General features: G+C 36.5%; 1 protein-coding gene across 1 annotated transcript in view; it reads left to right on the top strand.

Moving 5' to 3' along the window:
* The window catches only part of LOC106624863 (nicotinic Acetylcholine Receptor alpha5), a 177,739-nt gene that overhangs the window by 73,364 nt on the left and 79,671 nt on the right, over positions 1-24,704 (top strand). The window lies entirely within an intron of this gene.

Raw genomic sequence — 24,704 nt, 5'->3', positions numbered from 1 at the left:
GTTTCAGGACGGCTTCTCCTGGCTAACGGCTTCCAAAGGCAGCTTTTATATGACAGAAATTCACTTAGTAGTTACCTTATACCAAATATTATATATTTATATTGAATTTGTCCCAGCATTTCGCAGCAATATTAAATCATAAGTAACCTAAGCTCTGATTTTTGTGTTGTATATAACAACCGTCAAAGTATTAATGTCAAAAACAGTTACCATATCAACAAAAATATCACAGAAAGGCAAAGTAACATTGTGCAAATGCATTTCATTGCTGTCGTGCGCCTAAAAGTAGACTAGACAACCGTCAAGTACACTAAACGACCATGAGCTCCACAAAACATTATTTTTTCACACATTTGCTGTCTTGTCTAACTAACCGAAATTTTACAGTTTTATATGTTTTTTTGTCACATGAAACTGACAGAGCGCATCGTTGTCACATTTTATATGTTTCGTTTTTTTAGCATTTGTTGTTATTTCGCACTTGTTGCTGGTTTATATTACGGTTGCATGTGGGGCCCGCACAGCCAAAACAATGGAAGTAGACAGCGCATGCACTGGCAGTGTTTATTATTCAAGGGTGTCGTTACAGCAGCTCGCATTGTCTAGCACCGCTTGTTGCCACAAACACAAGCACCCACACACAAGTGCTGGCGAGTGCTTTTCTGCCACCGCCCCCGGGCTGCGAACTCGTGCCACCGCATATTGGCCTTTTTTTCTTGGGATGAAACGTGATTTCTTTGGCAACTTCTTCCCTCACGCCTCAAACAGCATTGTAGTTCAGCGCAGTCAAGTTGTTTGAGGGTCTCGCTTTTGTGATTTGCTCGGCGCTCTGCTGAACCGCACGTAAATTACCCTGAAGTGCACTCAAGCGCCAACGAGTGCAACTCAAGTACTACAACTTATAAGATTCTCTTTAAAAGTCTCTTCAATTTTTAATTCAATACGAATTTGCATTGTGTCAAAAGATAGGCGTTTAGCAGCAGCGTTTGGCTGTGGCGCGGGAGTGCGCAATTTGCTTGTGAAGCAAAGTAAAGAGTGGAAGATGCTGTTGGAAATCGAACTTGAGCGTAGTGATTGAAAGGCGTTCAACTGGCTTTCCTGTAAAGTCGAGGCGAAATCGAAGAAATATTGGTTGCAGTTTTACAAAGGCTTTAAAACACGAAAGGTGGAGAGGTTTTTGTGTAATGTATTGTAGAACACATCGATCTAAGGTGACCATATCTGTTTGAGAACTTCAAACAACTTAAGAAGATATTTCAAGGTTGATATATTGAGAGAGTTTCGGTAAAGAAAAAGGCAAATAAAATCAAAGCTTTAATCAAATTACAATAAAGTAAGCTGATTGTGTATGTTTCCCCTGCCGACCTGAAATAAATTCAATATACTTTGTCAACTTGTAGGAATATCTACCGACATATAAGGTTCATAGCTCAAATTAGCAATGTTAACAAAACGATATCCTAAAGTATCTCTGCGGCTCCATAAATTTCTATCTCCACGTCCCACTTTACTCTCTAAGTTAGCATAGCCCAATTCACAGCCTTCAAGGACAAGTATTTTTAATAATTCAATAATCCACACCCATGAGCTAGTGCCAGCACAAACTCGCTGACCTTAATTCGACATAAGTAAATTCCTAACCCAAGGCGATTTTAATTATGTAGCAAGCTGAAAATTTGATTCTTTCAGCGAGCGGCTTATAAATTACTTCAGCACAACGAATAGTTGCATAATTAAAATATGTGTCCTTTTACATTGCCCGCGTGACTGCGCTGCTTCTTTGCTTCAAACGTTGCCTCTGCGCTGAACTAATTACTTTTAATTTATTTATTATTGCGCCACATAGCTTTCATTAGCTCTGTGATTTTAATCTTCATCGTCGCTCCTGTTGTTGTAGCCTTGAATATTTTCAAATATTTGCTTTTTAATGAATATGCGCACAATCCAAAATGGATTGCCCTCATTCATTCATATGTTTTTATGTTCTCATCATTTGAACAACTGGAAATCTGTACATATATTGTATGTGTTGTATATAATTGGTTGAAAATTAGGTTAAGTAATTATTTATTTAAATACATATTCATCATGCCATCTTCAGCAGATCGCTCATTTGCGCACAGCGTTCACACACAGCCAACGAGAGCTCTTCACTTATTAACGAATACTTGTATAATACTATACCATACATCTATAATGTTTTAAAACTGTATAAAATGCCTCCCAACTGTCTGTGTTTAAGTCCCAGCTATCTGAAAAATTATTTAAGCCTGCTGCCAACCAATAAAAATACATAAACAAACAAGAAGCAAACAACAAAAACAAGTACGCATAAATAGGTTAGTGCCACAAATTTTCGCTCCGCATAACCATTGAAGCGCCTAAGCCGCTGAATGACCAACGGCAATTCGACGCAATTCATTACTGACCCATTGACCGCGCCATGCCCGCTGTTTAGTCTCCTGTCGTGGGGTTCGACCAAAATGAAGTTGAGCGCGGTTTTCCGCATTGCGGTTCGCTTTGCCATTTGAAAATTTATCGTTGTATCTAATTGGTGAAAGTGGAGCAGACACATTCGTATTTTAGTTTTCTTTTGCTTTTTGGCTGTAAAAATAAATCCGAAAATATAAGACAACATTGAGTATATATAGAATATGCTTTGAAGCAAAAAGAATTTGGAAACTCTAGAAATGAATTCAATTCACAATTTCTGCAGAAATATTAATCGTTCTAATTGAGCCCAATTCCAATTACTAAGTAGAGTTCATCTAACTCTCATGATAAAAAGTTTGCAATAAGGTGGACCTACTTTAGTGTTGACGGAAACACAGTTCCCATAAGTTGCCCCAGGCCATACAGCTCTTTCAAGTTTACCTGAAGCAGTGATTATTAGATGAATACTTCAAGTGTTGGAACACTACCATTACAGGGCAGCACAAAATATCTTCAGGTTAGTGTGGATACTGCGCAGACCAAGAGGCTTTCACTTTAGGGAAAAAAGGAATTGAGTTACATGGTGGGCTCACCACAGGGCAGTTTCCAACTTCGTATAGCGGAAAGCTTAGAAATATAATCAAGTCCGCTGTTTAATGGTTAGTTTAATTCAGGTCGTAGGGTTAAATCACGCTACAAAGCTAACGCGGTATATTACTTGGAGAGCTGTGCATGAAGGTTCTTTGTAATGCCCAAAACTGCCTGATATGGATTGCCAAACCTTAAGACCAGTTCGACAAAGCGCCTTGAGCCTACGACAAATTTGTTAAGGCAGCTGATATCAGTCCTAGCCACTTTGCCAAATTGGCCAAAAGTATGATTACTAAGATGCTTGAATCTCATTCAGGCAAACGCTGAAAAGTTGGTACGAAAGCGTATGGATCATTCAATTGCACGCTATTCCATACAGCTTTGGCAATTTACATTCGACAGGATATGTAACTTCCCCGCATGTGAGTTTATTGGAAGATTTTCACTCAAAAAATCCACCATGCCGGCGAGATAAACCTTGCTAAGCGCAATTAGTTCAGACGAGCTCTTGCACTCCACTTTAGCCGCACAAGTTTTGGATGTTGCCCAGCGCTAAGGCTCCAGGATTAGAGCGCAATTGAACAGCGGAGCTCATCTGCCTTGCAGTAAATTATCTCAAAATTAAAAATGTTAGGAGCATGGAAATCACGTCTGAAGCTTTTAAAAACAAAAACTGAATTTTCGCTTCAGGCAAGTCAGTAAAATTCTCTTCATATGAATAATTGTACATTGGATATAAGTATGTTGCAGATGCAAGCTTGCAATTTTGCACTGTCGTCAATATTGTAGATACAACAATTTATGTCTTCACTAATACATACATAAATAGCAGCAAATTTGAAAATGCTTTCCGGCTACGCTGGTCGCGAATTCCTACCTCGCCTGCTTGCATATACAGACACTTGTGCTTACCTGTGTATATTGGTAATTTATGGCTGCCAGCAAAGTCAATATTTACATGTTCTGCAATTGCATTGGGTTAGCATCTGAGAAGCACATATATGCAGCTGCACATACATGCATTAGTAAGCGCATACACACAAGACTTACAAACATATATATATATATGAATATGTATGTACACTTATTAGTTGGCCTGGCGGTATACTTAAATGCGAACTGCATGCAACTTCAAGTAGTAATTCACAAGCAGCAGCTAACAACGTCAGCGTGCAGGCAAGCAAGCATGAAGTTATGCATTATGCACTTGTAATATCCGTCATGCAAATACTATGAGCATATGCTCGCATATACATACATATATACAGTTATACATATGTGTATACAAAATGTTGCCAGCTTATTGCGTCGCAGCAGTTGCATGGCCATTCAAGCATAATAAGCAGCTCGAGTGCTGCTTCCCCACCACTTGCGAGCACACTTATGCGAATTCTATTTGCAATTAGAAAATACTTACTATACATACGTGGAGTATTTGCTACCACATTTAGCAGAGCGACTTTATATTTCAATTTAAATAATAATTTCTAAAATCACATACATGAATATGAATGTGGTCCAAACTTCGTGTTTGTGCAAAGTCTTCACTCAGTGAAGTCATTTATGCTGCGTTGACCACAACATTTGCTCATTTTCTCACGCAGCACCGCTCTACACACATCTGACGCAACTGTAACTATTGAACTAATTTAATTATGCAAATCACATTGAAATTGTTAATTGTGCATGCAAGTGTGTGTGAATGTGTGTATGTCGCCATAGTGTGCGCGCGCTGTTTGACATAAAATTCACTTGTTTCCAGTTAATTCGAATTTGGCTCATGCAGTGAAAACGGCAATCGGCAGCTGCATTTTACGCACACATACAGACAAATGTTACTATGTACTGTTGTCAGGATATTTCCGAAGAGTGCACTCGGTTCATGCTTCAATTTTGATTAGTCGTAATTGACAGTTTGAGCGTTTTGAGCCGTTTGACTGCCGGTAAGCAGCGTGTAGCTACAAAAATATACATATTATATGTACGTGGCTATATACATATAATATATATATTTATAGTTATGTATTAAAATGACATAATGGAATATAATGTCTGTACTCTATTAAGAGATATGTTATGATAGGACAGTAAATGATTTGAATTAAGTTAATGGAAAGAAGAGGTTTTTGTTCAAGCTTCATGTTTTAGTTTACTACTTGGAATTTTTTGAACCACTGTAAAGCATGGTTCTACTCTCAAATATTTTGCCATTATTTAAGAGGGGAAATCAGTTTAGGAGGAGAAAGAATACTTAGAATTCGTTTAAACTTGCAAAGTAATTTACACCTATTTTGAACTACACATATAAAATTTTTCGATGCCATTTCCGCCAGATTTGGTGAAGTTACAGGGTGGTGTCCATTGACGATCGCCATCAGAGCTGGCGGGACACCTGGATACCACAGTTTTGATCTGAAATCACTAGATTTTTTTCCTTTCGTTAGTAACATATTTTCCAAGATTATGGCCAAAAGAGTTGAAAATGAAATGTTTTGGAGGTGTTTTAACAAAATCCTATGTTTGTATATAATATAAATTTTTTTCACCTTTTTTACATAAAAAAAATATATTTTACTTAACAATAACATTCCAGAGATTATTTCATATATTATGAATAAAGGATATTCACTTTTCACAATTGAAAAAACAGTGCGCTTCGGTACTGAATCGACCGGTGTTTACTTGGTGCTCATAGCATCCGAACTAATTGGAATATCGAGCAACATACGAAACTTGAGCAACATATTCTTGAATAGTTGTACTAACAATTTATGCAATAAAAAAATCGATTTTTTTGAATCATCTAAACTGGTTTCCCCTCTTAAGTTTAAATTTAATTTAAAATTAGATCATGAAAATTTTCATTTATGTTTTTATATTTTCGCAAAATGTTATTAAAGATTGTAATAGTTTTGTTGCGTGTACCCCGAACCAATGACGTTTTCGAAACAAAACTTTGCACAAATATTGCCTTTAAGATATGCCAACTCACATACAATTTTTTTTGAAATCGGACTACAAATTTTACAAGCCCCCATGAACCGCAGAGTCTATGTCTGACTTTATACCAAAATTATCTGTCAATCTTGGATATATTTTAATGAAGTTCAGACATTATCTTTAGCTGATAATAATGTTCTTTGATGTCGGAAATTAGTAAAATCAGCCCAATAGTTATCTTAGCCTCTATATACCTAATACAAATATTCGAATTTTCCTCCTACTAAATGAAATTCTGAGAACATATTTCTATAAAAATTGTCCGTTATTGTGGCAAATGTCAATATAAAACTCAAATGACCACATTAGGTATTTCCGAACTTCTTTTTGATTTTAGTCAGTTTATTTTGCTCAATATGTGCGATATTTTATTGATATTAAGTTTTTTTTAACCACCAGCGGAATATGAATGATATCGGTCTAAGTGACTATATGATCTCATCCATTCATAATTTTGTCGAAAAATGTTGCTTGAATACTTTCAAAACATTTTTACACCCTAAACAGGGTATATTAATATATTTGTAATACTCAAAAGGAAACGACGGATACCCCTTTAAAATATATATAATATATAAATTATCAGCATGAGGAGCTACGTGCATTTAGCCATGTCCGTCTGTTTGTACGAACGCGAACTAATCCCTCAGTTTTTGGGGTATCGATCTGTGAAGCGTCGGTTGCACCGAAGCTAACGTTTTTTCTTGTTTTAACATAATGTGTTTCCTACACCTGAAAAAAGTGCGAGAGTGTAAAATGTTCGCTTACACTCAAATTATAGGTACCTTCCTTACTTGCTTTTTTATTAATTGGCTTGGCAAATTTTCCAGTTTTCTTTATGCGCTAGTTTTTGATAAAGAAAATTCAATTAGCAATTTTTGTACAGCTGCTTATTTATTTAAATCCCAACAAGAATTATTTGTTGTCACTAAGAAAATCAATAACCGCTCAATTGTAAACAGTTGTACGCCTGAAGTACTTTTGCGCCATCTTGTTTGTCAAACGGCAGTTGACCGTAGTCTCACGCCAGTGCTCATTTATATACACAAGCAGTCGGGTATTGTTAATCCTATGTATGTATGTATGTACAGCTATAAATGTTCACGCTTGTGTATTTGTGCGCTTAGCAGCACTTGGTGACGTGTCGATGTGCTTTGCCGCAATTTCGCGTCAAAGCGAGCAGCCTAACGCTACACACCTACATACACGAAGACACATTTCTAAAAAATCACTTATACTCACTCGCTTATTTTAAGAAGATCGCATTGTGCGCCACTATCCGAAAAATTCTTCTGCTTGCTATCTAACTTTTCTTCGACGTTCTTCCTATCAGTAAGTTAACGTTAATTTTATTTTATTAGGTGGTACTTAACTTCAATGATGCGTTCACAGCAATTTCTTCTCCCTGCTTTACTCTTTTATGACCATGTTTTTATTATGTTTTGGCGAACGCGCGTGTGTGTGTTTGTTTGTTTGTATTGGTATTCCTCCCTATTTTGTCCACTTTTTTTATTGTATGTATTATTTCGCTAACTTCCTGGGCATTGTTGTGCCGCCAAGGGAAAATCATGCGGAAACTATATTCTCGAATTATTTTGTCGTCGTTGTTGACATTGTGTGCATTATGGCGAAAGAAATCTAAGCTGAATTGTAGCAAATACATATCTACTTCTGTGAATGGTGAAGATGCTTTGACAGCAGCGCTGAAGTAGTTGTGGCACGTAATTTTATACAAATAAGTGTACATGCATGGCAAACAACTATTTTCAAGGTCCCGTTTTTTATCAAATGAATACATAGAAATCTTCAAATTATGTATGTAAAGTAGTAAAAATAAATTTGTAAGACCTTAAAGTAATACACACAACTCTCGACATAAACAAATTGCCATAATGAGCTCCAATTTCACACGAAAATAAAAAAAAAGCTTTTGCTAATCCAGGAAAACAATGTTATCGATTCTTTTTGCGCACAGTTTAAATGTAACAGTCCGGGTTAAAATTGATCTTGCGTGTATGTTTCATTCATGTATTCATTATCCGCTCTCTATTTTTACTTCTTGAAAGCAGAAGTTTGAATTATAAGGCTCAAATAGCTGGTACTGCCGCAAGCCTGAAGAAAATATTATGCTACATGGTTAATTTATGGTAATTTATCCATCGCTACTTTTTAATTAAGTCAGTGAGCTTAGTCAGTTAGGACTTCGAACATTAAAAACACTCTAGTGAAGTATTAATTGATTCACTGCTAGAGCCCTTTTAAATTGTACCTCAGTTTTTATTCTAAGTTAACAAATTCTTTCTCGACTCTGTGTTGCAATCAGCAGCTTTTTCTTCACTTCCGTCACCATTTGACTGCTAACGCTTTTAAGTGTACACGCAAAAAATGTTGCTATTTTTTCTAGCGCAGCAGCCACTCAAAAGGATAACTGCTTTGAGACGTGCACCGTGCCATTTGCTTGAAATAAACAAGAGCATGCGCAATTTATTTCAGGATGAATCTCCTCACAGCATTTGCTTGTTTTCGTGCTAACATTTTCACTGCTTAGCTTTTTCTTGCTCCATGTTTGCGTGCCAAAGCTTCGATTGCTTTTATGCTGGCCAAATGCGAAGACTCAAAGGCATTTGCAGCTATTTAAATTTTATTTTACGCAAATAGAAATTATTGAGGAAAGAAGAGAAAGTTTTAAGTAGTAGTAGGGTGGAACTAGTCCCTCAGTTTTTGAATAATCGATCTGAAGTTTTACACACGTGCTTTTGTCTTCAAGAAGCTACATACTCATTTATCACAATCGTTGTTATCGGACGATCTTAGCGTACAGCTTTCAGACAAACTGATTAATCGAAACCAAGTTCTTGTATAGAAAACTTTTTCATTTACAGTACAGCCGATGTAAAATTTTTTTTCTTCTTTTATGATAAAGACAGCTTAGGACTTTGCCTAGTTTTTATATTGTAGAGAAAATATTCGTTCTTATTAAATTCCTTTAAGCATTTTTAAAGAGTTACATTAGAAATATAAGTGTCCACCGACTGATTTAATCCAGCAAATATAATATGGCATAGTGTTGTTTTGGAATAAATACTGTAAAGTGCTGAATATCTAAAAGTAAAAGTATCTGAACAAAACATTAATCGTTTGAGTGCGACTCGTTTTTTATGTCACGAAGAAGTTCCTCAAAGCCTGATAAAAATAACAACAGCGAATTAATAGTCTGCTACCGACCTTCTACCCACATGCTACCCACCTATTAGCCGAGTATTTATACGCAGATTTTTAGGCGTTTTTATTCATTAATGCAAGTCGCGCGCTCATCACTGTTTACACCACACTATGCCCTCTGTGTAACTGTAACTGTGTGCATGAGCGTGCGTGCGTATGTGGGCGCTGCCGCTAGTGTTTGCGCTATCCACCAAGCATTGCGGTGTAATTTATTATGATTTGTGTGAAATTAATATTTAATTTGCGCTACACACCGCTGCAACGCTTGCGACACTGCTGCTGCTAGAGCTTCGGCCCAGTATGTCGTAAATTTGCGTACGCCATGGCGCATACGTAACGCTGCGTTAAATTGTGAGTCCGCTGCGACATGCTGTGTGCTGTGGCTTGGCGCGGTCATTAGCCTGCGTGCAAAAAATATCTGAACACACACACGCACCCTTATGTTTGCAGGTATTTGTTTGTATGTCTTTGCCGCTTTAGTTTAATTGAATATTCATATAATTTTTGGTTCATTGTTAATTTAATTACAAGAACCATAAATATTTACACATTTTAATAAATTAATTAAAATAAGTGGACCAGCGCTTAATTACAATTGACCGATTTAAATTAATTTACGGTTAATTTGAATGTGGGTCACATATTCAATATTCATGAAGTGAGAATTATAAATAAAAAATAATTGGATTTTATTTTTCAATTATTAATTATGCTGTGAATTACTAAGACGATGAGATATAACTTGATTTAGTGTTACACAAAGCACAAAATTATCAATTAGTTTAAGGCGAAATAAACAACATTAAGAGCCGGGTTACATCAAACATTGTTGGCGTTTCCTGCTCAATTTCTGATTTTAAGGGCGACACCTAGCGTGAAATTTTTAAAAATCGTTTTTTTCTATTAATCAAATATGTTATATGTTCAAACTGAGAATAAATCACTTGACAGCTGTTAAATCGGTCGCCATCTTGAACAGTAATGCCAACTTAAAGTTCTATACATCGAAAAAAAACACCCGTTACTTTTAAAAGCAACATACTTAAATTTTAAATATCTCAAATAGTTTTTAACTACAGTCTTCTGAAGTATAGCCGCTCAATGCAATCAGCTTCATCAGTTCTTTTCTCGAAGTGGAGGACCTTTTCTAATTAGCGTTTTTACTTTTTATTCGTAAAATATGCATAAATATGTCCTTAAAGTTTTAAAACTATAGCTACAGTAATTTTTTTTTGTAGCCCAAAATCGCTTTTTTTGCCGTCAGACTAGGTTTGAAGAACATATATGTGTACATAAATATATCTCAACAAAATTGAAAATCTTACTACCAATTTCCTTTGCAGCGCTTAATTTAAATTATTGGTTACTGTGAACTTTGCTCCTCCTCCTTTGTTTTTTTTTTGCAACAATATTTCCATTTGCAAGTTATCATTTCTTACTTCCTAGCCACGTTTGGGAACACTTTAGCGAATTATAACACCACTAATTCAGCTATGTGCGCCAGTAATGAGCGTAGTTTCCAAATACTCATGCTAGAGCAACGTTCACCGACGTACTTTAGTATATGCCACATTTTGTGGCGCCATCTTTATGTGGTGTGCGAAAATGTAATTGTCATGTTGTCGCATGTAAATAAAATTAAATGTTGTTTATTATAAGTGGAGACAAATTCTAAAAATATTTCTTAGCAAAAATACTTAAAGTGTTCTCGCAATAAATGTTCAAAAAAATTGTCCTCAAATCGTTGGATACAAATGTTGCTCATACGTCCTGTCATCCTTAGGCAGTTGTTCATATGGAGTTTGCTACTCAAAACTAGGCACAAGCACTAATATTGGTTTACTCATACCCTCACATTTTCATTTAGTTATCACATTTAAAAGTTATTAAATGTCTTATCTTCGCTGCAGTACGCCTATGTAAGCAGTGAATCCAAAAATAATAGACGCAAAAGGCAAAAAGATATAAAATGTATGAAATGTAGCAGCGAAAAAAAATGACTGGTGCAGAAATTTCCATAAAAAATGAGCGTGCGAAATTATGCAAACATAAATTTGCGTCTCTCTTCTCACTCTCCGACACGGCCGCAAGTTAAATATTATTATGAACGCTCGGTGCCGCTTTAATTTCGCCATCATGGTCCTTTCTCGCTTACTTATTCATGTATGCACACATTTTTATGTTCATTTACCGTTCTCAACACTGCCTTCTCAACAAGCCTACTACAAGTACGAGCATTCACTTGGTTGTCTGTTCCACATTCTTCCATTATTTCATTTTCTGGTCACATTTAAATTAAAAGACTTAAGAAAAACAGTGAGACGTGTGTGGCCACCAGCGTTGTAGAGAGACTTTGCTAGGAGTATGCAACTGAATATGCAGTGAGACTTTGACACATACATACATGTATATATATGATATGCTAAAAAAATAAAAATATATGCACCAATATCTGCTGGGTTGTAATAACTTTTAAATATTCTTTAATGGCTGTACTGTACAAGTTAGAGTAAGAGTAGAGCATTTTATAGCAGTAGTCTATCTAAAAATTATATAAATTAATGCTTTTGTTTACCACAAAGGTCCGAGTGAAAATTTTAGGCCGATCAGTTCAGCCGTTTCGAAGAAATTTTACTCACCGTTTCTGAAAACAGCGTTTCCAAAAAAACGTATTGAAAGGATGAACTTAAAATGCAAACAAGAAAAATGTTTTAAATTTGAAATTCACAAGTGGACATAACCCCTTAAAGCATATATATTAGCGTGGAGCGAAAAAAATTTAATTTTTGCTTAGCCTGAAAGTAGATAATCTATAGATTAAAGAAACAGAATATGTTTGGACAATTTAACATCTCCCTCCAGCCCACTCAGTTTAAAAGTATATTTCGAGTTAAAATTTTTTTTGGACATGAAAAAATTTGTTTGGTTTAAACTCATTACATTTATATAAAAATTAACGAATGTGACGGTTTTTGGTTCAAATTTTATTTTAACACTTAAGGAAAGCATGTTGTCGTTTAAGACTATTTTTTAAAACTCCAATAATAACCACAAACAATTCTTTTAAGTAGATAACTTTTAATTGGCCAGAAAGAAACACTTACAAAAAATTTTTTACGATATAAAAATTTTTACTCGAAAATTTACTTTAAAACTGAGCGCGCCGCTTCTAGATGTTAAAATTTTTTTTGTCCAAAATTTTCTTTTTTTATAATCTACAGATGTTACCCTCAGGCTAAGCAAAAAAAAAAAAAATTATTTTTTTTCGATCCACCATATTATACAATATATATACTTTTCCTAGCAAGTCCAAAAATTCTCTCTCCACCGACGCGTGCCTCAAACTAAATTTAATTAACAAATGCATAACAAATGCCCGACAAGCATCTCAAGCCTTGCTATTCCGCTATTATTCTTTTATCAAATAAGTCTGCATAGATTAACATGAATGGAGGCCAAGCCAGACTTAACTAGCCTCGTCTAGTTGAACAAACTGCGCACCCATGGCCTGCTGTTGTGCTGGCATGAGCAGTCACCACAGCCTGTTCATTGTTCTGCAAAGAATTTGATAGTGTCGCCTTTTCTAATGACAACAACACTGTGCTGTGTGACGCCTATGCAAATTGCCACAAGCCTATGAACCGAGCATGCCCATTTTAATTTCAACACCGTGCCATTATTTTTGTTGTATTCTTTACAATTTACATATGAATTGGCATGCAAAGCAGCTCAGACAGCGCCACTGCCATGGTTGGTCGTACCGCGCACTGCACTCTCCATACCGCGCCGTCACTCTTCACTACAGCGCACGGATTGCTAAATTCTTTGTTTTTTTAGGCTTTTGGTTGCGCTACGCTTCTTTTTGCATACAAAGAAAGTGCAAGGAATCAGAGTTTCAAATAAATGAATCTGCAAGCGCGCAAAGTGAGAACGCCGCGACGCCATAACAACCAAATAAAATGTAGCAAAAGTTGAGAGAAAATAAATGCAAAACAATGGCGGCGCGCTACTGAAAAAGCATAAGCATTGTATTCTGACCGCAAAAGTCTGTGTGAAAAAGAATGAAATAAACTTCTCCAAAACACAATAAAAATGGCCAACACTGTAATTGCATTTATCATGAAGTTGCCAGAGCATTTATGTATATATACACATATATACAGGTATATAGATTTATATATACTCAGTTATATATTTGGCGTACCACTGTTCCTGTACTTATAGCTACCCACAGCTTAAAGTTGAAAACGCTGCAAATTAAAATAAAATATTAAAACAAATTAAAACATAGCCTGCTTTTAGGCGCCTTATCGCATAATAAAGCACAATGTGCAACATGCACTCGCACAGGGCATTGCCTTGTCAGCCGCGTTCATTAATTTGCTTAAACTCGCATGCGCCGCTCTCGCGCTCCACTTCTCCCCCACTCCAGCCAACATCCTCCTTTTGTATTTATTTTAATGCAACTTGGTTTGCTGCATTTTCATTCATCTTGCCCTTGTAAACACTTGTCCTTTATTTTGCTCTGTCTTCAGCCTGTATCCTGTACACGATTTTTTGTTACATATTTGTTTTCTGGTGTCGGTCTCTTTCTCTTTGCCTGGTTAACTGTTATTTGCATATTCTAAATGGCTTGCATGCATTTTAGTTTTCACTATTCGCTTTGCTGACTAGTTGTGTTTGCTGCTCCGTTGCTTTTGTGGCGTTTAAGTGGCCATTCGAGACTACGACTGTTGTTGCTGCTGGTCTACCGACAAGTACGAGCGGGCAAATACTCGTGTCGGCAATAAGTGTTGCCACAGCAAGGCAGAAACCGCAGGCAATGTACACAGTCGCATTGCAGTGTGAAGTGTAATTGTGTGCGAAATTCAAGAAAACATAAGCAAATGTTTGCACAAGAATTTGTTAATTAATTTAAGCGCTCGCAATGAAGAGCACAGTTGAATGACCTAATGTGGTGTGAAGCTTAAAGAAAATAATAAGGCGTGCAAAATGTCGTTTTGAAAGTAAAAAGTAAAAGTCTCTCGAAAATAAAAAAGCAATAAAAAACGTTAACTTCAGCTGCACCAATACAATATAAAGGAGTGAAAAGATAATTATCTTGATTTTGATAGGTTTGTTTACCAGCTATATGCTATAGGTATCCAATCTGAACAATATTTTCGGAGACTGTAACGATACCTAAAATTATAATCCATGCTGAATTTTGTGACCTTACCTTGTCATATAAAAAAAATTTTCCTATAAGGACTTGAGTTTTATCGTTCAGCTGTATGCTTTAATTGTCCGGTTTTGACAATTGAGAAGCTTCTTAGGAAAAAAAGCACATAATAAAAATTTTAGATCGATATCTCAAAAACTGAGGAATAAGTTAGCGTATATACAAACAGACGGACGGGCGGGCAGACGGACCTCGCTAAATCGACCCAACTCATTATGTTGATCATATGTGTATATATTACTTAACATACCCTGTTCAGGCTATAGAAATATGTATATATATACAAGTATATATTATATATATAAAATTGCCTCCCACTTTTCTTAAAGTAAAATTTTTTCATCCGATTGGTTGAGAATGGATTGCATAGACATAAAGACCTTAAGAGAAAACGAATGAAGAATGCCACAATCAAAGAGGTAGAGCACGTGAGCAAAATTATATATGCATATATATGCAGGTATATATAAACGCATCTCTGCTCCAATGTGAAAACTCGCAAAAATAACTTATGAATTTTAAAATCGATATTGACTACGCGCAATACTTCGAGGCATATGTGCAGACATCTGCGAGTACAGATAAACCTCAAGTTTTCGCAATAAGGCGCGCTTACCGCCGCAGCTTTTATCTCCGCGCACTTGCTTAAAAAGCCAATTTCAGTTATGCTTTATATGTTTTAAGTTATGATTTCGTAAATTGCTGAAGGCAGCTGTTAAAAGCGTGTCAGACCTGCCGCGGCTGTTGCTTATTGTTCAGCGAAACACGAGGCGTATACGCAACTTTTCGACAGCTGTGGAGAAGCAACGCTGCACAAACAATATAAAACTCGTGCAAATTTAAGCATCAAGCGGCAAAGATAAAGGAGGCGTCGGCCGACGACGTGTATATGTAAAGTCGATAAACAATAGCGTACAACTATGGCAGCAACAACAAAAATAAGTAATAAAAAAAAACAGCTGCGAGTGTCGAGTGTGTATGCCGCAACGGAACAAGCAAACCAAAATGGCATAGTAAACTTCGCTGCTACAACGCGCCTCATGCATCAGTGTATGCCTGTGTGTGTGATAGAAGTTTAACGGCAAAGTGTGGCGCTACATATTGTTGCATGCACGCACAAGTTAGCAAATGAATGTATGCATGTGTGTGTTTATGGTCGTATTTACGTATTCTTCCAAACAAATGTTGACGCTGCATGAAGCAGGCAAACAGCAAGACGCAGCGTACATCGCTTATGTTTGTATGTGTGTGTGTGTACTTTTGGCAGGCATGTTATTGCAAATACAACGAGAAGTTGCAATAATATGCAGCAGCTGCCACATGTACCATATGCGTCAATGTGTAGCGACAATGCGGTTGCCAATTGCACCAGCGGAAACGCTTCTCTTGTGATAGCTCTCCCCCCGACTCTCTGCAGTTGTTTTTTGCACTTGCGTTTTTATTGACTTTATGACACCTGCGCTGGTTATTTCGTTGCTCTGGTTGGTGTTTTATTATTTCGCACACAATCACGCACAAACAATAAAGCATTCGCACACTCACACTCACACATATATAGGGAAATATGCACGCACGAATAAAAGAAGCAAACTTTATTGTGCTTCCATTCCAAGCTGCCAGCAAATCCATTATTTACCTGAGCCCCTTTCAGGCTGTGCGTGAAGGTGACGTGGCGACTTGCAACCCCACGAAGTCTACTTTTGAATGTGTGAAATTGGACAAAACATAATTCAGGTTTTACGCAAAAACGTGAAAGAATTTATGCGAAAAGCATAACAATATTATAATTTGAAATTCTTAAAATAATCATACTCATATATAAGCGTACTCCTAAACAAGACGCTGAAATTATTATCTACGGGAGTAACATCCACCATGCAGTTTGGTTTCCAAACTTTTTGACATCTTTACGAAGTGAAAACTCTTCTCTAATTTAACGAAAACAGTGAGAATTTTTATTAATTCTAATGACTGTGCTTTAATTTTGCTTTAAGTTTATGGAGTGAAACGCACAATATACATATATTGCAACAACAAATAGAATATCCACTGCTCGTTCCAAGTAATCAAGAAACATAAGTTTATATACGCAATTCATAATATATACAGCGAGATTTAAGTAGTTAAGGAAGGTCCAATTTCAGTAGCAGCCGAATATTACATACACTCACAATTCATTAAGAAACTTGAAGGAATTTTGTATACTTTCTTAGTCTTACAGTTTGACTGCATTTTTGGCATCAATAAATTATGCTAAAAGCCATCTTTTCATGAGAATATCTATGGAGTCTATTACCATATTCATTCTATATTCAAAGTATTATCCATCTGTAGCTATAACCTTTTCCTATTTTTTTGGCAATTTGTGGATTCCATCCCTTAAGAACTGCGGCGGTTTGACGGTCAAAAATGTATCAAGCCAAATTTATAATAGCCTGTACTAAAATGCACCAATAGAACAATAATATGGCATTGACTAGAACAAATGGTGCCCAGAACTGGCGCGGTCTAGGCTATGAGGCGGGTGGCAGCCCCAGCCGCTATTTTCCAAATAGCTTTTAACCGAGCTAGTACATAAGGGTGAACTTTGTCATGATGAACAATTATTGCGACTAAACAAATTTCGCGTGATCGCTCAATTTTGATGAGTTTTGTGAGTAGCGTTCCTCAATAATGGTTACACTCCGTTCTAGAAGGTCATAATAAAACACGCGTGTTTAATCCCACCAAATACAGAGCAATACCTTGTCGTTGATTTGGCTCGACTTGGCGTTTATTCATACGGCATCCAATTGCCTTGCTTTTAAATGTATGGGGCTGCCTTTAATCTATTTAAAATGGCTGCTTGAGTTACTCTCGAGAATTCTGCGAGCTCCTCTTGCATTTGGCAACACTCATAATCGCGTAATGCTTCTCATTCCACAGCTTCGAACATTTTTGAACACCCAGGAAGTTCTTCGTCTTCTCGAAGCCGAAATCACCGCTTTTAACTCTCTCAGAAAGGCTTCTTCAAGCACAGAGTTCCACATATTTGACTATAAAAAATAAAATATTGTTGTTTACGCTTCAAATGAATGAAATACTTTTATACTGAGAAAGACGCACAAGGACAGTAGCTTTCGGACGCATATTTGGAATATTGAAGCAGTGTAATATTAATAAAGTTACTCTTGGCAGACCAGACGTATATATTTTTATACCCATAATTAATTCTAAGGGTCTATGTGAACTTTTGTTCCGATTTAATTTTATTTGACAGGAAACTACTAATTTTATGAAGACAACTCCATCTTGGGATTTATACGGTACAAAGTTAACCGATTTGTCCATTTTTATTACATATTTAAGACCAAACAAAGGTACTAAAGGTATTTCGATAATTTCTTGATGAGAGTTGCCATACATCAGAGGTCTATAAGAAAGTTATACTCATACACTGATTAGATTTGACCTTTGGTATTATTAAGAAAATATGATTTTTGAGTTCCCACTTTAACAGACGGTCTGACAAATATCGTGATATAATTTTGAACTATACATATACTTGTAACTCTGTATCTGTCCCGATTAGTAAAGCAAATTATTATAATCTTGTATAAAACCCAGTTAGGCCATAACAAGAGATTACTGATAATAATAAAATTTAATAAAAAACCAGTTTGTTTCTATAGGATATGATCATGCGCCGATGGCAAGCACACGTTCCTCGTTCCCAGCGCTCAGCAGCAGCAACAGCAGCAGAGGCAACGGCAGTCGCAGCGTCAACAATATAAAATGTCATTAACAATTTTTGCTAATAGTTTTGACAACTTTGACAATTTTAAGCGGATTAAATAATGTTCGTGTTGGTTTGACGGTTTGGTGGCTGCTGCGGTGCGGGCGTGCAAGAGCGGCCGAAAAGCCGCCATTGCCATGTGAGGCAACAAGCGCTTTGCCTGAGCATGTGTGTGTCTGCATGTATATTTGAGTGAGAGTTGAAAAGCGCTGAGCAGCGAAAATTGCGAGGATGACTGAAATTGGGACAGCGAGGAACAATGCACTCACTGCGTGTCGGTGCAGCGCTACTGCGGTTATGCGTGCGGCGCGGGGAAGGAAGAATGCGCCAATGGCAAAATTAATTTTCCAACCAACTTCAACTCGCTCACTACATGCAAGCTTATGAAGTCATAGTAGTTATGCAAGTTTGTGCAAATCTCTATTGTGTGTGAATGTGTGTGCATGTAAATGAACTGCGATTATTATGAGTGCGCGCTGGCGTATGAGAAAAACTTTTAATTCTCAACAATTCAACGAAAAGCGAGAACTTTTTGCAGGAAATAATAAAAGTATGTTATTGAATATGATAATATTTTTTTGTTAACTGCCACACAAGGCGAAGAGTGCGCAAAAATTTTAAACATTTTTGATTTGCTTTACGTTTGGTAGGAGAGCAAATATTATCGCAGAGTTATGTAGTTTGTTGCAGTTGCCGATTTAACACTTTTGAACAAGCAGTAATATAAAGCGGTGAGCGAAGAATAATGTTTAAGGAGAAAGACGAACAGGTAGTAGCTACAATAACCACAAGCGAATGATGTTTAGCACACTTTTAGGGATGTGTCGATATTGCATATATGCAGCCATTGATTAGTGAACAAACATTTAGTGATTTTAGATTGATTTTTAGATTTTGCCTTAAGTTGATACTATAACATAAAGGACTTCGAAGACTTTTCAACGCCGTGACAAAACTCTATTACCTTGTTTCGTTTTGCAAGCGTAATACAATAGGCCTAACCTCACATATCATACGCAAATAAACTTAAGGGACGCACCTAGTGATTTTCGGAAGTTTAAAGAAAAAATAATACTGCAATTAATATTTAATGTTATATTTGTACATATCTTATGAAGACAAAGTAAAATTTTTGAAGAAAACAATTCAATATTTTTCGAAAACTTTGACAACGATGAAAAAACCCACTGTGGTGGGATATTATCCGTCCTATGGTCGAACAAAAATAGAAAATTGATAAAATAGCAAAATGGCGGCGTCTTTAAAAAAAAAGTTTAATTTTACCAGCAATTTTGGCCAGCCAAACTAGATGTGCCCCTTGGCATTGCTTTCGAAAATAATTTTAAGTTGATTGAATTTTTTTTCTTTTTTGTTGAAGGAGAAAAAGTGTAAAACACATTGTGATGACTAGTGAGTACATATATAGGAGAACAATAAATTACAGTTATTAAACAAATATTTATTATACTAAATGAAAGCTACATGTCGCGATACGTGTTCCAGAAAGGTTACGGGCCAATGTGTCAACACTTCAGCCACTTACGCTAATTGCTTCTTAGCAACTTTGTTTGGCGGCTTGGATGAAATTAAAAGACGAATACCGTGTAATCAAAGAAAACGTTAGCACAACGAGTAGTCTCGAAGCAACGGAAGTTCCTGCGCGGTGGCGTCATCAGAGGGCAATGTTTCTTCTAAGACTGCTATGTCATTTATTCACAAAAGTACCGAAGTAAAAACAAAAATATAATTAACGGTTTGCTTCCGTTTAAAAGTGATGAGGCGCTTTCGCAAATTATTTTGCTGCAAAAAGGTTAGGCGAGCGTGCTTTAATGCTTCACTGACTTTATGTTTTACAAGCGCGCTGGTTTTTATGCTTAGTACTTGCTCAAAGGGTAATGTAGGCCTACGTTTTGTTATTCAATATGCTGACATTTTAATGGCTTGAAGGTGACATTTGTTGGCCTAATAAAATTACTAAAGAACAGTAGACGTTGCTATCGCGATTAGTAAGTATTTAATATACCAATATTCTAGCCTTAAATGGCCTCCATGTGCATACTTTTACCAATCAGCTAATACTTCATTTCCTGGAAATGCAACGCATAGTTAGAGTCAACATTAAACACAACTTAAAACTAAACAAAGCAACGTTTTGTCTTTAATTTCCCTTCCCAGTGTGTCGAGTTTTTCCTGCTATTTTTTTTAACCACCCGCCCAATCACTTCAAACTCACAGCACATATTCACAATTTTAATTAACACATTTGTTGCAACATTAGGAGTTTCTGTTTGTATAAAATGCCACCGATTGAGTGCGCCGTGTCAGCGAAATTTAATTACACACGAGCATGTCTGTCAAAAGTACCGACAAAGTGCATTTCACTTGCGAACCATTCAAGTTTCAATTTTGCATTTCGCACTCCTCGCCTACACCATTGCAACATTTGCGCCGCCACGGCCACTGAAGGTTTCATCGAAATTATGCATCGTAAGTTAAGGGAAGAGCGGAGGTTTGGAAAGTATGCTTTTCCACTTGCAAATACCTTTTGCCTGCGTCAGCTGCAGCAACGAGCGCTGCTTTAGCCTGCGTAGTGCTTACGTTTCCACATTTCTTTTTGCTGCCCTCTCCGTTTTTCCAACTGTCAGAATTTCGTTGCATACGCATCTGTTGTAGATGGGTGGTAGCAAAATTCGATGTCGATGTAGTTTTAGTCTGCTATTTCTTCGTTTTAACTGTTAGGAGTCTCGGTGGGAGCGTGAATGAAACATATTTCTGCTTGTTTGCTTGGCAGCGTCTTACACACCGCATTCATTGTTTGCTTTAGAGCATTTTTTCTGCAGTCTGAGTTTCCTTTCAAGCTACTATGACAGCTCGAGCCAACTTGCTGTTGTTTTCTTTTTGTTTTTGCACGAAAATTCACTTAGTTCCGCACGAGCTTAAGCAAAACGACAAAAACTTGCGCATTTATCCACTTCACTTGATGCTTTTAGTATTGTTGTTGTTGCTGTAGCAGCAAGTGTAGTTAGGCGGGCAGTTGTTGGTGAAGTAGCCGCTCTGCCACTCGCAGGCATCCTGCACTTACGTCTTTGCGTCCTTGCTGCAAATGCAACTACTTTGGCTCAGCCACTTTCTTATCACTTGCATTCATGTAACTGTAAGTGTGTGTGTATGTGTGTGTTTTTGCATCTATCTCTTGCTGTTTGTGTTCGCCGCAAAATAAATTTCTTCTTGCTTAAGATATCTTCTAGCGCTAAAGCGAAATGTTGCAACATTGTTCTTGTACATTTTAAAATACGGATTATTTTGCTAGCCAAGCGGTACACTAATTCAATGAATTATTTATGTAGCTGGTGAAAAGCAACACAGTGTTTATATTGCAGCTCAGCAAGAAAACTAGCAGCTGATCAGGTTGCGGTGTTTTGCCGCTGCTGCATTTGACAGGCACTATTAACGACTTGCTTATCCCTTTCTCCCTTTCTCTCTCTAGGTAAGTGAATAATGTTTGCAGATTTTTTAAAATATTTTTTGGCATCGAGTAAAATAGTGCGGTATATGTTAAGGTGTAATTAGCTAAGTTATTGCTTAGTTAAAATTTTTTTTTGAAATATTGGTTGTCTACCCATCGCCTTAATAGCTAGGTGGGAAGGTTTAAAATTAAAAACAACGCGTGTATCTGAAGCAGAAACTGTTTTTAAAAGGAAACAAGAAAAAATATTTTTTTTGCAGAGTTAATCTTATAGTAATTTAGCTTTATTTTGACCGAAGAACTTATATGGCAGCTATATGCTATAATGAGCCGATTCGGATAATTTAGTTATAGACTTTAGCGGTGCGTTGGATAATAATCTACGCCAAATTTCTTTAATAAATAGCAAATAGAAAATATTTCTATACAAAAACTTCATTTAGGTAGGTTAGTTTCTACGGTCATTAGTTATAAGCGTAAAAAGCTAAATTCCTCAATAGAACATTCAAATCATTTGGAATGCATGATCAAAAAATAATTTATAAATTAATAGGCATGACTGCGTCTCGTAATTAATAAGACCTTTTATAAATCATCAAAAAGTAGTATTAGGTAGAAAAAAGAAACATAACTTTAAGCTGAGTTAATATGTTAGTTCAAAGGTTGTGGAAATTGAAAGAAAATGGAATTTATACTAAGTGTGAAGAACCTCAGTAAAGCTCTTACAGTCGATTTGAGAATCGAAACTACGACAAAATTCTTTTTGGAACTCTTTAAGTTGTTAAGGTTCTGAAAATATTTTCCTAAAAGCTGATTATTTTGGTGTGACATCCATTTTTTTTAACTTTTTACTATACTAGTCTAAAAGTTAGCATCGTTCTAAATGTACCCTAAGTTTTAGTAGCCGTAGTAACATTTGGAGATATACCTTGGAAAGGTTTGGTGTTGATAGTCGAAATTTTCTTAAGGAACCTTAAAACAACAAATTATGAAGAAAATTTCCTAAATATGTTGACAAATTTGAATATTCTGCGATAAAAGCAAATATGACTAAGAAGTAATTACTATAATAGACTAATAAAGATTTAAAAGTAAACGAGAGCAAATCATACAAAATGATTGCCAGTGTCATGAATTGTGAACACAAATGTAACCAAAGCCGATCTTATATTTAGGGCAACAACCACTGAACACCAGTGTTATTATTATTATGGGAATCGAAATCATTGCTTAATCCCTTCAACAGTTCAGCGGTCATTAAATATCCTCCTTAACCATGCTCTTTCAAGTGGCATAGGTAATAAAAGCGCTAAAAATCATTTTTTCAAATAAAATTTTTACTGAATTATTTCAATAAAAAAATAATTTTTTTCTTTCTGAAATCAATATATTAAAAGGGATTCCTTAAAAAATTCCTATTTCTCCTTTTTGCCATTCAATTCCCCATATTTTTTTTGTGACTAAGAAAATCTATATACACACTTCACCCCACTCTCCAGCTAGCCAGCTGATTTTATGCCACAAATGCTTTAAGCTTAAGTATTATCGGTTCGTGCATGCCTTCCAATAAAATTTATTCGCCTCTCAAACATTTTTCCACTACACTTTGCCGCAGTCAAGTTTGAAAATTTATGCGCACATTTGACAATTTATGAGTGGCAACCAATACATTTGCAGGCACAGCCACACATAAGTAGGTACGCGGCATGCGAGAACATTGAAATAGGTACTTGTGTATAAATTTAAAGCTTTAAATTAAAGGGAAAAGTGGTAAACGGAGCAATACAAAAACTAGACTTGAAATAGAGTGGGGCGCGGCGGGCAGCAGGCTGTCATGATATATGAGTAGCAGCTCATAAAGAACGTTATTTAAGTCTTGTATAACTCATACTGAATATCGTTAGCCGCTTATGTTGCTTACCCTGCAGGTTTAGGCCACTAATGTGGCTTAGAGCTTGTGGTTATGCTTGCTTTGTACTTGTTTATATACACTCAAGATGTGCGTGCTTATATGCACAGTTAACTGCATATATGTTACGTAAACAGTTATATGATTTGGTAATATCGTAAATTAGGCACTCATTATTTCTTGCTTAGACGATAATACAAACGTCAAGTGGATTATTATTATTTATTTTCACATCTATGTCATTCCCGTCCACACAACACAAACGCAAACTTAAAGCACAAACGCTTAAGTGTTGGTCGTTAGTTGTAACAAGCCACCAGCCACATACGTCGCACAAAAGCATACTTTCAGACGCATAAGCAGCCTTTTCACTTGCCCTTTGCCGTTAAATATGGCAATCAAGTGTCGTTTCCCTTTGACGTGGGTAGTTGGACTCTTTCCGCTCACAAACACAAACACATTCTTTTCGATTTCCTTTTCAGCCTGCGCGCGCTGAGTGCTGTATGTGCCGCGTGCATTGTCAAAATCAGCTGATTGAATTTTGATTTATGACATCTTATGGTTGGGCAAAGTGAAAATATGAAGGCATACAGGACCGCAAAAATCCACAGTAAATTGGGTTTTAAATCGTTTGCGCACATCGAGCTGAAAGTGCGCCCTTCGAAGGGATATACATATATACAAACAAATAAGAAGATTTGGGCGCTGCAGACATACAAAGCTTCCTGCATGCGTATGCGTAGCTTATGTGTAAATAGTTGTGACAGCTCAATCACATCTGTGTGCGCAATCAAGCGCATATTTCTGGCAACTTTTCCTCGCACCCTCTGCGATGCGAAACTGTGAAACAGTAGAGAGTAAAGCGATTTTTGCTACTAACATTTGTTGTTGTTGTTAGTGTGGCATTTTTGTGCTTTTTGCGCACAATATTTATTGATTGTTCACATATTTTATTTTTGGCGCACGGCAAGCGTCTAACAACATTTGTGGTAACCTAATACAAAAGATAAATCACATAATTTGTTGGAACATTCATATTTGCGGATTTACGTTGCATATATTGCAATGAGATGTCGTGAAGTTAATT

This window comes from Bactrocera oleae, chromosome 3 (assembly GCF_042242935.1).
Source record: "Bactrocera oleae isolate idBacOlea1 chromosome 3, idBacOlea1, whole genome shotgun sequence".
NCBI lineage: Eukaryota > Metazoa > Arthropoda > Insecta > Diptera > Tephritidae > Bactrocera > Bactrocera oleae.
This window is presented reverse-complemented; position numbering and strand designations above follow the sequence as displayed.